The sequence below is a fragment of the Diabrotica undecimpunctata genome, chromosome 4 (genome assembly GCF_040954645.1).
Source record: "Diabrotica undecimpunctata isolate CICGRU chromosome 4, icDiaUnde3, whole genome shotgun sequence".
NCBI lineage: Eukaryota > Metazoa > Arthropoda > Insecta > Coleoptera > Chrysomelidae > Diabrotica > Diabrotica undecimpunctata.
Genome location: NC_092806.1, coordinates 20,602,837 through 20,611,563, shown reverse-complemented (window position 1 = coordinate 20,611,563; position 8,727 = coordinate 20,602,837). Strand labels below are relative to the sequence as shown.

Genomic DNA, 8,727 nt, shown 5'->3' with positions numbered 1-8,727 from the left:
GTAAACTGTTCCCAGCGTTAATTTTTTGTTCTTCTTACCAACTGCTTTGTTTCATTTCGTATTCTTCTATCGGTGTCTCGGGATTCTGAAGTATTTGATGTTTTGTACCTCGTGTAGGCCTCTCATTTCTCTTTACATTTCTCTTTTATTTCTTTTCTGAACCATGGTGTATTGTTGCTGTTTCTTTTTTTTCAGTATGACAGAATCAAAGAATCCCATTACTAGGAACCAAATCGACATCGATTTAGAGACTGCATCAAGTCAGCTAAACTTATCCACGTGCTGACATTGGGTCTGATCGCAATCCCATAGTATCTGTAGCCCAACTTAAATTAAAAAACGTTATCAAAACGAAGTCTCGCAAAAATATTGATATAACCGAACTACAAGACGAGAAAGTTAAGGAAACGATTCAAAGTAGTGTTTACAATAAATAAAAATTGAAAGGCAGTAGATTAGTTGTAATGAAACTTCTAACAAGAGAAAATCAAGCTATTTATTATTATACGTGTAAGAAGTTCGGTTTCAAGTGCTGGTCGTAGAAAGAACAAATTTGTGTAAGTGCAGGAAGTGGGAAGATACATATTGTGTGTGTTATATCTTTTGGTTGGTGTTTCATATTGGAAGTCTCCCACCCCCAAGTGGGAAGTTCCACTCCAAGGCAAATGTCTAGATCCGCCATTGCTGAAAGTGCATGGTAGATGAAGAAGAAGAAGCTGTTTTACATTTATCATCATACCATTCCTCATTTCTTTCTCTCTTGGCTTATCCTCTGACAGTTTCCTCTGCAGATTCCATCATAATTGTTTCTAACTGTCTGCATTCCTCCTTTGCAGTTTCCTTCTCTCTGGTTTCGTTAATTTTTATTTGAAGAGCATGTTGTTGTTCATTTGTTGGGTTATTGAATACTTCAATATTCTATTTCTTAAGTAAATTATTTGCCTCTTTTGCCACTGCAGCGATTTTCTTTATTGAAAATTTATCATATATCGGAAAATTGTATCTCTTTCAGAGGTTACCTTACAATTTTCTTGTATTTCGAACAAAAATGACCTGGTGACAAATGGATATTATCGTGATTTTAAGTCTGTTGCTTTTCATATGATAAACCAATATCTAGCCGGTGTAGTTTGAGACATTTTATTTAATTAAAGTTGTTTCTAATTGTTCTTCCTCAATTTTATTTATCCTCTTTTAAAAATATGTGAAACACATCTATTAAAATCCATTTTCATCCTGTCAATCCTTTGGCATCACTTTGTGGGAAATTATTAAATTTCTTATTAGATGTACTAGTAACGATGCTGGCAATGAGGGTGTGAATCATTAATTTCCCAAATGTTTTTGCACAACGCAACCTCATATCAAAACTGCTAAAAACTTCTTCCGCCAACACTCAGCTTAAGACATTCTCTTCGCGCTCGCGCTGGCGCATTAGTCAAAAGAGAATGGTAGATACTTCTTGTATTCTTGGTCTGTCAGTTCTTGACGGACTGTGGTGAAGTAACCGCTGCTTAAGAAACCGTACGATACACTAAAAACCCGCGATGATTCAAAAGTAAACGAGAGACGATTTTCGAAAATGAGACACAAAAAATTCGTGGGAGGATTGTGTGGTATTTAGTTGTTTATTATTTTAAATAGTGTAGTTGTTATTGACGAAATTGTTTAGAATTATTGCACTTTGGAGAAAGGAGGATACTCTTTGCATAGTGAGTAGACTATTGTTTATGTATTAATTATTATTCTTGAGAGGTAGAAATTACAGTTAACGTACTGTAGGAAAACTATGTAACCTCATATTTTATACTTGGTAGGTTGATTTTGGGTTGCGACTTTTGTGAAATTGTGTTGACATACAAATTTTGATTCGTTACCTACCACTTTCAGTGACCTATTTATTAAAAAAATATTATGAACACATTTTTAAGTGAAATAAAAACTTATGCTTAAAATATATACAAATAGATTATATAGATATTTAGTTATATGTAAATGAACATATTAATATTATTTTTATCACAAGTAGGTACTTGTATACCGTAATTTGTAAGACTAAAAATATAAATTTTAAAATCATTGTAAGTATTACACATTATTTATACGTATAAATTGCCATTAAGTCCTTTCTTTTCTTCGATACTTTGTCGTCTCATATTATGTATTTTCTTAAGATGCTGATATTTTCCTTATTATATATGCCAAATAATTAGTAATAGCACTTATCTATTTGTTGTATTTTCGCTTTCCTCGCTTTTGTAATTGGTCTTGTAGGTTTTTGTAGTGATCTTTAATTATTTATCTTTTACTGGCTTTTCAATAATCTATTATATCGTAAATTCTACATAATAGTCCAGGCGGAATCTGTTATGAACTGGACATTTTCCAAAAGGTTTTATTTTTTTACTGGAATCGGTATAATAGTTTTCGCATAATTTTGCAATCTAGGGACCGCAAAATAATTGCATTATGCTGTGCCCAAAATAAGCTCTTTAAATAGTCAAAATAATAGTTTTAATTTATATAGAAGAAGGGTCGGGCTTTCAAACGCACTTTGGAAAATTAAAATCGGTCAACCTGAAGAGCCTAGGGAATTTTTTTAAAGTTATAAACAACTTTTTGACTTATAAATAAATAAAATAACTTCCGCGAGTTTTACGCTTTTAAAAGTGTACGAAAAACGTAATAAAAAAATAAATTCATTTGGTTTATTGGTTGCCGAGATATGAAAACTTAAAGTTGACATGTATTTGCCATCCAATCATAGGTAATAGAGGGCTCGTTTTTAAACAAATAGCCTTGTCTTGTTAAGTATTTTTGTATAAAACTTTTTGCGTGATGCGCCTTGTGAAAACATGCCCAAAAAAGACGAAAAAAAATGGTTTTCGCGTAAAAAGTCGTATAAGTAAATGGGAGGTAGGGTGGGGAAGCCCCTCCTGTTTCACCGAGCAAAAAGTGAATTGAATTCAAAATCACAACGCGCCCCTATAATTGCATTTTTCCGGTTTCCTGTCATCCGATTTTGATCTTTTTTTAAGAGGAAATTTGCAATAAACAATTTTATGCCATTCAATAATCGCCTTTTCTTTCTACGCTGTTTTTGTTTCTGAACTTGCAAATTACATAATAAAGTTAATTTTTACTTATCTATGTACAGGGTGAGTTTTTAGTGCGACATCGCTCGATAATTCCATTATGGTATAGAATATCCAAAAAACTTATTAAAAAAAATGTAGGCAATGATATTCTCCATACTTGGAAAATATGTGAAATTCTACAGGGTGATTAATAACTAGGTGGTATAGCAAACAATTTTTTAAATGGGACACCCTATATATTTTTTCAAATTTGTATATCTTCTCATAATTCTTGTTCTTATAGTATTGAGTTTTGCATTACTATACAGAGTATTTAACAAGTTATGACCATTTTTATTTCAAAATCGCTATTTTGGTTTTTTGAAAAAAAAAATTTTTTAATAATTTACATATTAAAATTAATTTTAAATTTTAAAAATGTTTTTTTACTTGAAAACGAAGTAACTATACTGTATATCTTATTCTCGCGTAATCAACCAATTTTTTTTTAAACCCTTTTTATTTTTTTAGCGGGATAAAGTAGCTTATAAAGTATCTTCTAGGTTATTTTTTCCTCAAAATCTTCAATTCGAATCTCAACTATCTTCATCGTCAATTTGGATATTTATGGTTTCTCTTTCCTTTCCTTTCTTGTGATTTTGAACTCGCCGATTTTTTTTTGCTCGGCGCAAAGAGGGGCTACCCCTACCCTACTTCCCAAACACTTCGAGTGACTTTTTACGTGAAAACGATTTTGTCTCTTTTATACATGCCACGAGGGACATCACGCAAAACAAATTAGCTTATTTACTAATTTTGCTTATTTTAGCACCCTGATGATGCAAATAAAGATTTGCGAAAGCTTGGTAAACTAAAAAGACTCTTTGTCCTGTCTTCCGCTGCATACCCAAATAGTTGTGTTTGTAGTCTAACCGATCAGCGTTGATTACAAGCGTTTAATATATATATATATATATATATATATATATACATATATATTTATATATATATACATATATATATATATATATATATATATATATATATATATATATATATATATATACAACAATATATATATTCTATTTATCCACCGATTTTGGTCTGCTCTTCTGACATGTCCGTACCAGGTTAACCTCTTCTGTTCGATGTAGTCTATTATGTCGGAGTTCATTCCCATTCTCCTCTTAATCTCCATGTTATTTATTCTATCTCTTCTTGTTACTCTGCAGCTTCTCCTTAGGAATTCCATCTCTGTTGCTCTTATTTTGTTTTTGGTTTTCTTATTTATTGTCCAATTTTCACACCCATAAGTGAGGATACTTCTTGTCATGGTATTATATATTTTTTTCTTTGTTTTCATGCTGATGTTCTTATCCCATAGTACCGGGTTCAATTTTCGTATGCAGTCTCTTGTTTGTCCTAGTCTATTTTTTATATCTTCCTCCGTTGTTCCTTTGTTTGATATTATGAAACCTAAATACTTATACTTGTCTGTTCCTTTGATTTGTTTACCTTCGTCTATTTCCAGCTGTTTTATTTCTGTATTCTCCGTTGTTAGGTATTCAGTTTTCTTTAGGTTTTTTTCCATCCCATTCTTTGTATATTCCTGCTCCAGTTTTCTCATCATAAAACTGAGATCATCCTCGTCTTGTGCGATCACTATTTGGTCGTCGGCAAAACTTAACGTATATAGATATTCCTTCTTTACTGGTATACCCATTCCTTCGCACTTTCTTTTCCATGGTTTCAGGGTTTTTTCCAGGAATATTTTGAGCAGGGTGGGGGATGTGGAGCAACCCTGTAGTAGTCCCTTTGTCGTCTTAAATGGACTGCATATTCTATTGCCCGTTTTGATAGCTACTTCGTTATTCTTGTAGAGTGCTTTTACCGCGTTTATTAATCTTCGTGGAACTTCGATGTCTTCCATTGCTTCCCATAGCTTGGTTCTAGGTATTGAGTCATATGCCTTCTTAAGATCAACAAAAGCCAGATGGACGGATCTATTTTTGGCCATTCTTTTTTCTATTAGTTGTTTGACCGTGTAAATGTGATCTAAGCATGCTTTCCCCGCTGTGAAACCTGCCTGGTCTTCTCCGATTTTATCTTGTATATATATTTCTAATTTTTCCTTTATGGTCTTTCCATACAGTCTGCCTATAGACGATATAATGCTGATTCCCCGATAGTTTTCGCAGTTTTTTCTATTTCCTTTCTTGTATATTGATGTCATATATGCTTGGGTCCATTCTGCCGGTAAGTCTTCTCCATTTAGTGCTCTCTCAAACATTTTATGTATCATACGGAATAACTTTTCCGATCCGTTTTTTATCAATTCATTTGGTATTCCGCCGGGACCTTCTGCTTTTTTGTTCTTTAGAGTTTTGATCGTTCTTTTTACCTCAGCTAGGCTTAATTCGATTTCGTCATGTGTGTAGATTTCTATTCCGTCTATTTCTGATTGTTTGAATTCGGGGCGGTCTATATACATATATATTTATATATATATATATATATATATATATATATATATATATATATATATATATATATATGTATATAATATGTATTTATCATTAAATTTTACAATAATTTTTGTCAAAATTATTAAAGAACAAAAACAGTTTCTTCGAAAATAGCCATTTCTAAATATATGACTGAATTAAATTTCATTAATAAGATATTTACTATATTAGATTATAATGACTGATCAATTATGACTATAATTTCTAAGTAATAACGAAACTATTCAGGGAAAAATTAAATTATATCTATTATTCTATTATTGCAGTTGCACTTGTCATTAACTATGTGAAGGTTTGCTAGATTAAATAATATTCGGTGTAATCCACAGGTGACTCTTTTTATTTTAATATTAAAAAATAGTACTGTCGGTTTATATGGGACAATATCTATTAATCTGATTTTAGAACAACTTATTGGTTGAAATTATGAATGTTATAGTCGTTATCATATTTTAACCTTCCTAGTCTTCTAAGAGAATAGGTTTGTTTTCTTTTAATATTCCTGGTTGTGGTTGTGATTTTGATTAGTTTTGTCCATATTGGACAAGCTCTTGGCCAAACAATAACTACAGACTCTGTAAATTATAAAAAGCTGAATAGTCAAATTAACTAAGGCGTTCTAACTAGTGTAAGAGAATCATCATCAGAGATTGGCAAGTAACGGAAACCTAGATAGTAAAAAAACTCAAGGAAGATCACCACTGCGATGGTCACAAAAAATAAAGAGCACCATCAGTTATTCTCTCTCCTTCTCTATGAGCTCACCATGAGCGGAACAGTGAAGAATGGATAGCATATATTTACGAAGGATAGAAGAATGCATATTATCCTAAAAATGATGAATACTCAAGGTTTAATAAAAGCTTTTCCTTTTCGTAGACCTTCCTTAGGTTAAACGAAATATAGTTCTTATAAGTCTCTTTATTATTTAAAACTTATTTTTACTTTTTTAGTATGCGTACTCATAATAACAAGACGTAACGGTTGCTTAAAGATATTCTATTCATAATCAACAGCTTTCGATTTTAAAAAAGTAGGCAAAAACTCTTATGTGTAGGTTAGACAAACACAAAAGAACAATAAGTTAAATATTTAGATAAACTCTTTTATCTCCCAAGACGTTACCTTCCTAGGTAGGAATATAGCATTGAAACAATGATAATTACATAATGTTGACATAAAAACAAGCATCGGCATATTTACTAATTCAACGAATGTTTTAGAATACAGTATCGTAGAAATTTTTCGTTTATTTATAAATGAGTATTATTTAATTTTTTACATTGTTAATAATTATTATTTGAGATAAGTATAATATTATTGATATTGACAATGATTACTACAAATATTATTAATATATATACATCGGTTTAGAACGTCTTTCGACGTTTTCCGATACCTAAACACCATCTCTTCCTATCTTCGCAATCGTTTGTTGTTAAATTTCTTTCGCTCATGGACTTGTTTACGCCGTGTTGCCATTCTAATCTGGGTCTTCCTCTTTTCCGTCGACCTATCGGTTGCCATTCTATTACTTTTTTGGGGAGTCTTGATGCTGGCATCCGTTGAACATGCCCATACCACCTTAATTGTTTCTTCTCTATATCTTGAGTTATATTTCCTTCTATTCCCATACGTTGTTTTATTACATCATTTCTGATTCGGTCTCGTCTGGAAATACCTACAGATCTTCTCATTGCATCCATCTCTACTGCTTCTATTCGCTTTTTGTTCTTTTCACTAATTCTCCATGTTTCAGCGCCATAAAGAAGAGTAGTTTTAATCATGGTCTCATATATATTAAATTTCCTTCCTTTCGTTATCTCTTTACTCCACAGTATACTATTGAGACATCCTAAGACTTTCTTTGCTTGAGTGATTCGTTTTTCTATTTCCCGTGTATCAGATCCTGTATTGTCAAAGGCAACACCCAAGTAGTCATAGCTCTGACAGCAGGAAATATGTTGTCCGTTTTCGAGGTCTATGTTATCTGACTCGTTTCCAATACAAAGATATTTGGTTTTTGTTGTATTGACATTCATTCCCCAGTCGTTATATTCTTCTATCAGTTTTCTTAGCATGTACTGCATGTCTTCCCTGTCGGTCGCTAGCACTACCTGGTCATCAGCAAACTGGAGTGTATATATACATTCATTGCTAAGCTCTATACCCATCCTATGTACCTTTCTTTTCCATCTTTCCAATGCCGCTGCAACATATATCTTGAATAAGGTTGGTGAGATACAGCATCCCTGTCGCAAGCCTTTTGTAACCAGGAATTCTTCAGTTAGATATTTTCCTGTTTTTATCTGTGCCTTAGAGTCTCTATATAGTTCTTGTACAGCATTTATTAATTTGTGGTTGATGTTAGATCTTTTCAACGTTGTCCACAGTTTTGTTAAGGGGATGTTGTCATATGCTTTTTGCAGGTCCACAAAAGTAATATGAGTTTCTAGATTCTTAGCCGATCTTTTTTCTATTATTTGTTTAAGACAAAATACGTTATCGGTGCACGATCTTCCTGCACGGAACCCGCTTTGTTCTTCCTCTTCATTGTGCTTATATTCTTCCTCGATCATATTTTTCAAAATTCGTCCATACAGTCTGCTCAGGGTGCTGGTTACCGATATGCCTCTATAATTATTACAATTCCTTTTGTCCCCCTTTTTGTGTATTGAGGACATGTATGCCGTTCTCCATTGTTCTGGTACTGGGTGTCCATTTAGACACTGATTGATCACATAAGTTAATATTTCAAATAGTTTATGAGTTCCATTCTTAAGCATTTCAGCATAGATTCCCTCAGGTCCAGCGGATTTACCATTCTTTAGGGTCATTACAGCCTTCCTTACTGTTTTGATGTCTACCCTCGCTTCCTCTCCTTGTATATGTACTGACTGTGTTGGGGAGTTCGCTAGGTATTCTTGTCTTGTCTCTGTCAGCAAGCTTTCATAGTGATCTTTCCATTGTCTTGGTTTTATGGTGTGTATGTGTGCTTTGTCTTTTCCTGTATTTTTTACTGATTGTATAAAATTCCATACCTCTGTACATTGCTTCCCTATTAAATAAATATTATTAATAACTGCAGTTAAATTGAAAAATTAATGATAATAAAAATGATTAAC

At 32.5% G+C, this 8,727-nt stretch overlaps 1 protein-coding gene across 2 annotated transcripts in view; it reads left to right on the top strand.

Annotated features, from left to right (window-relative positions):
* Positions 1-1,450: 1,450 nt before the first annotated feature.
* kkv (hyaluronan synthase-like protein kkv) overlaps positions 1,451-8,727 on the top strand; it is a 252,467-nt gene continuing 245,190 nt past the window's right edge. Inside the window, exon 1 of one of the 2 annotated variants that reach the window (XM_072529113.1) lies at positions 1,451-1,712. The gene's annotated coding sequence lies outside the window, so the exon portion shown is untranslated. The remainder of the gene's footprint in view (positions 1,713-8,727) is intronic. The other variant, XM_072529112.1, reaches the window with a different exon arrangement.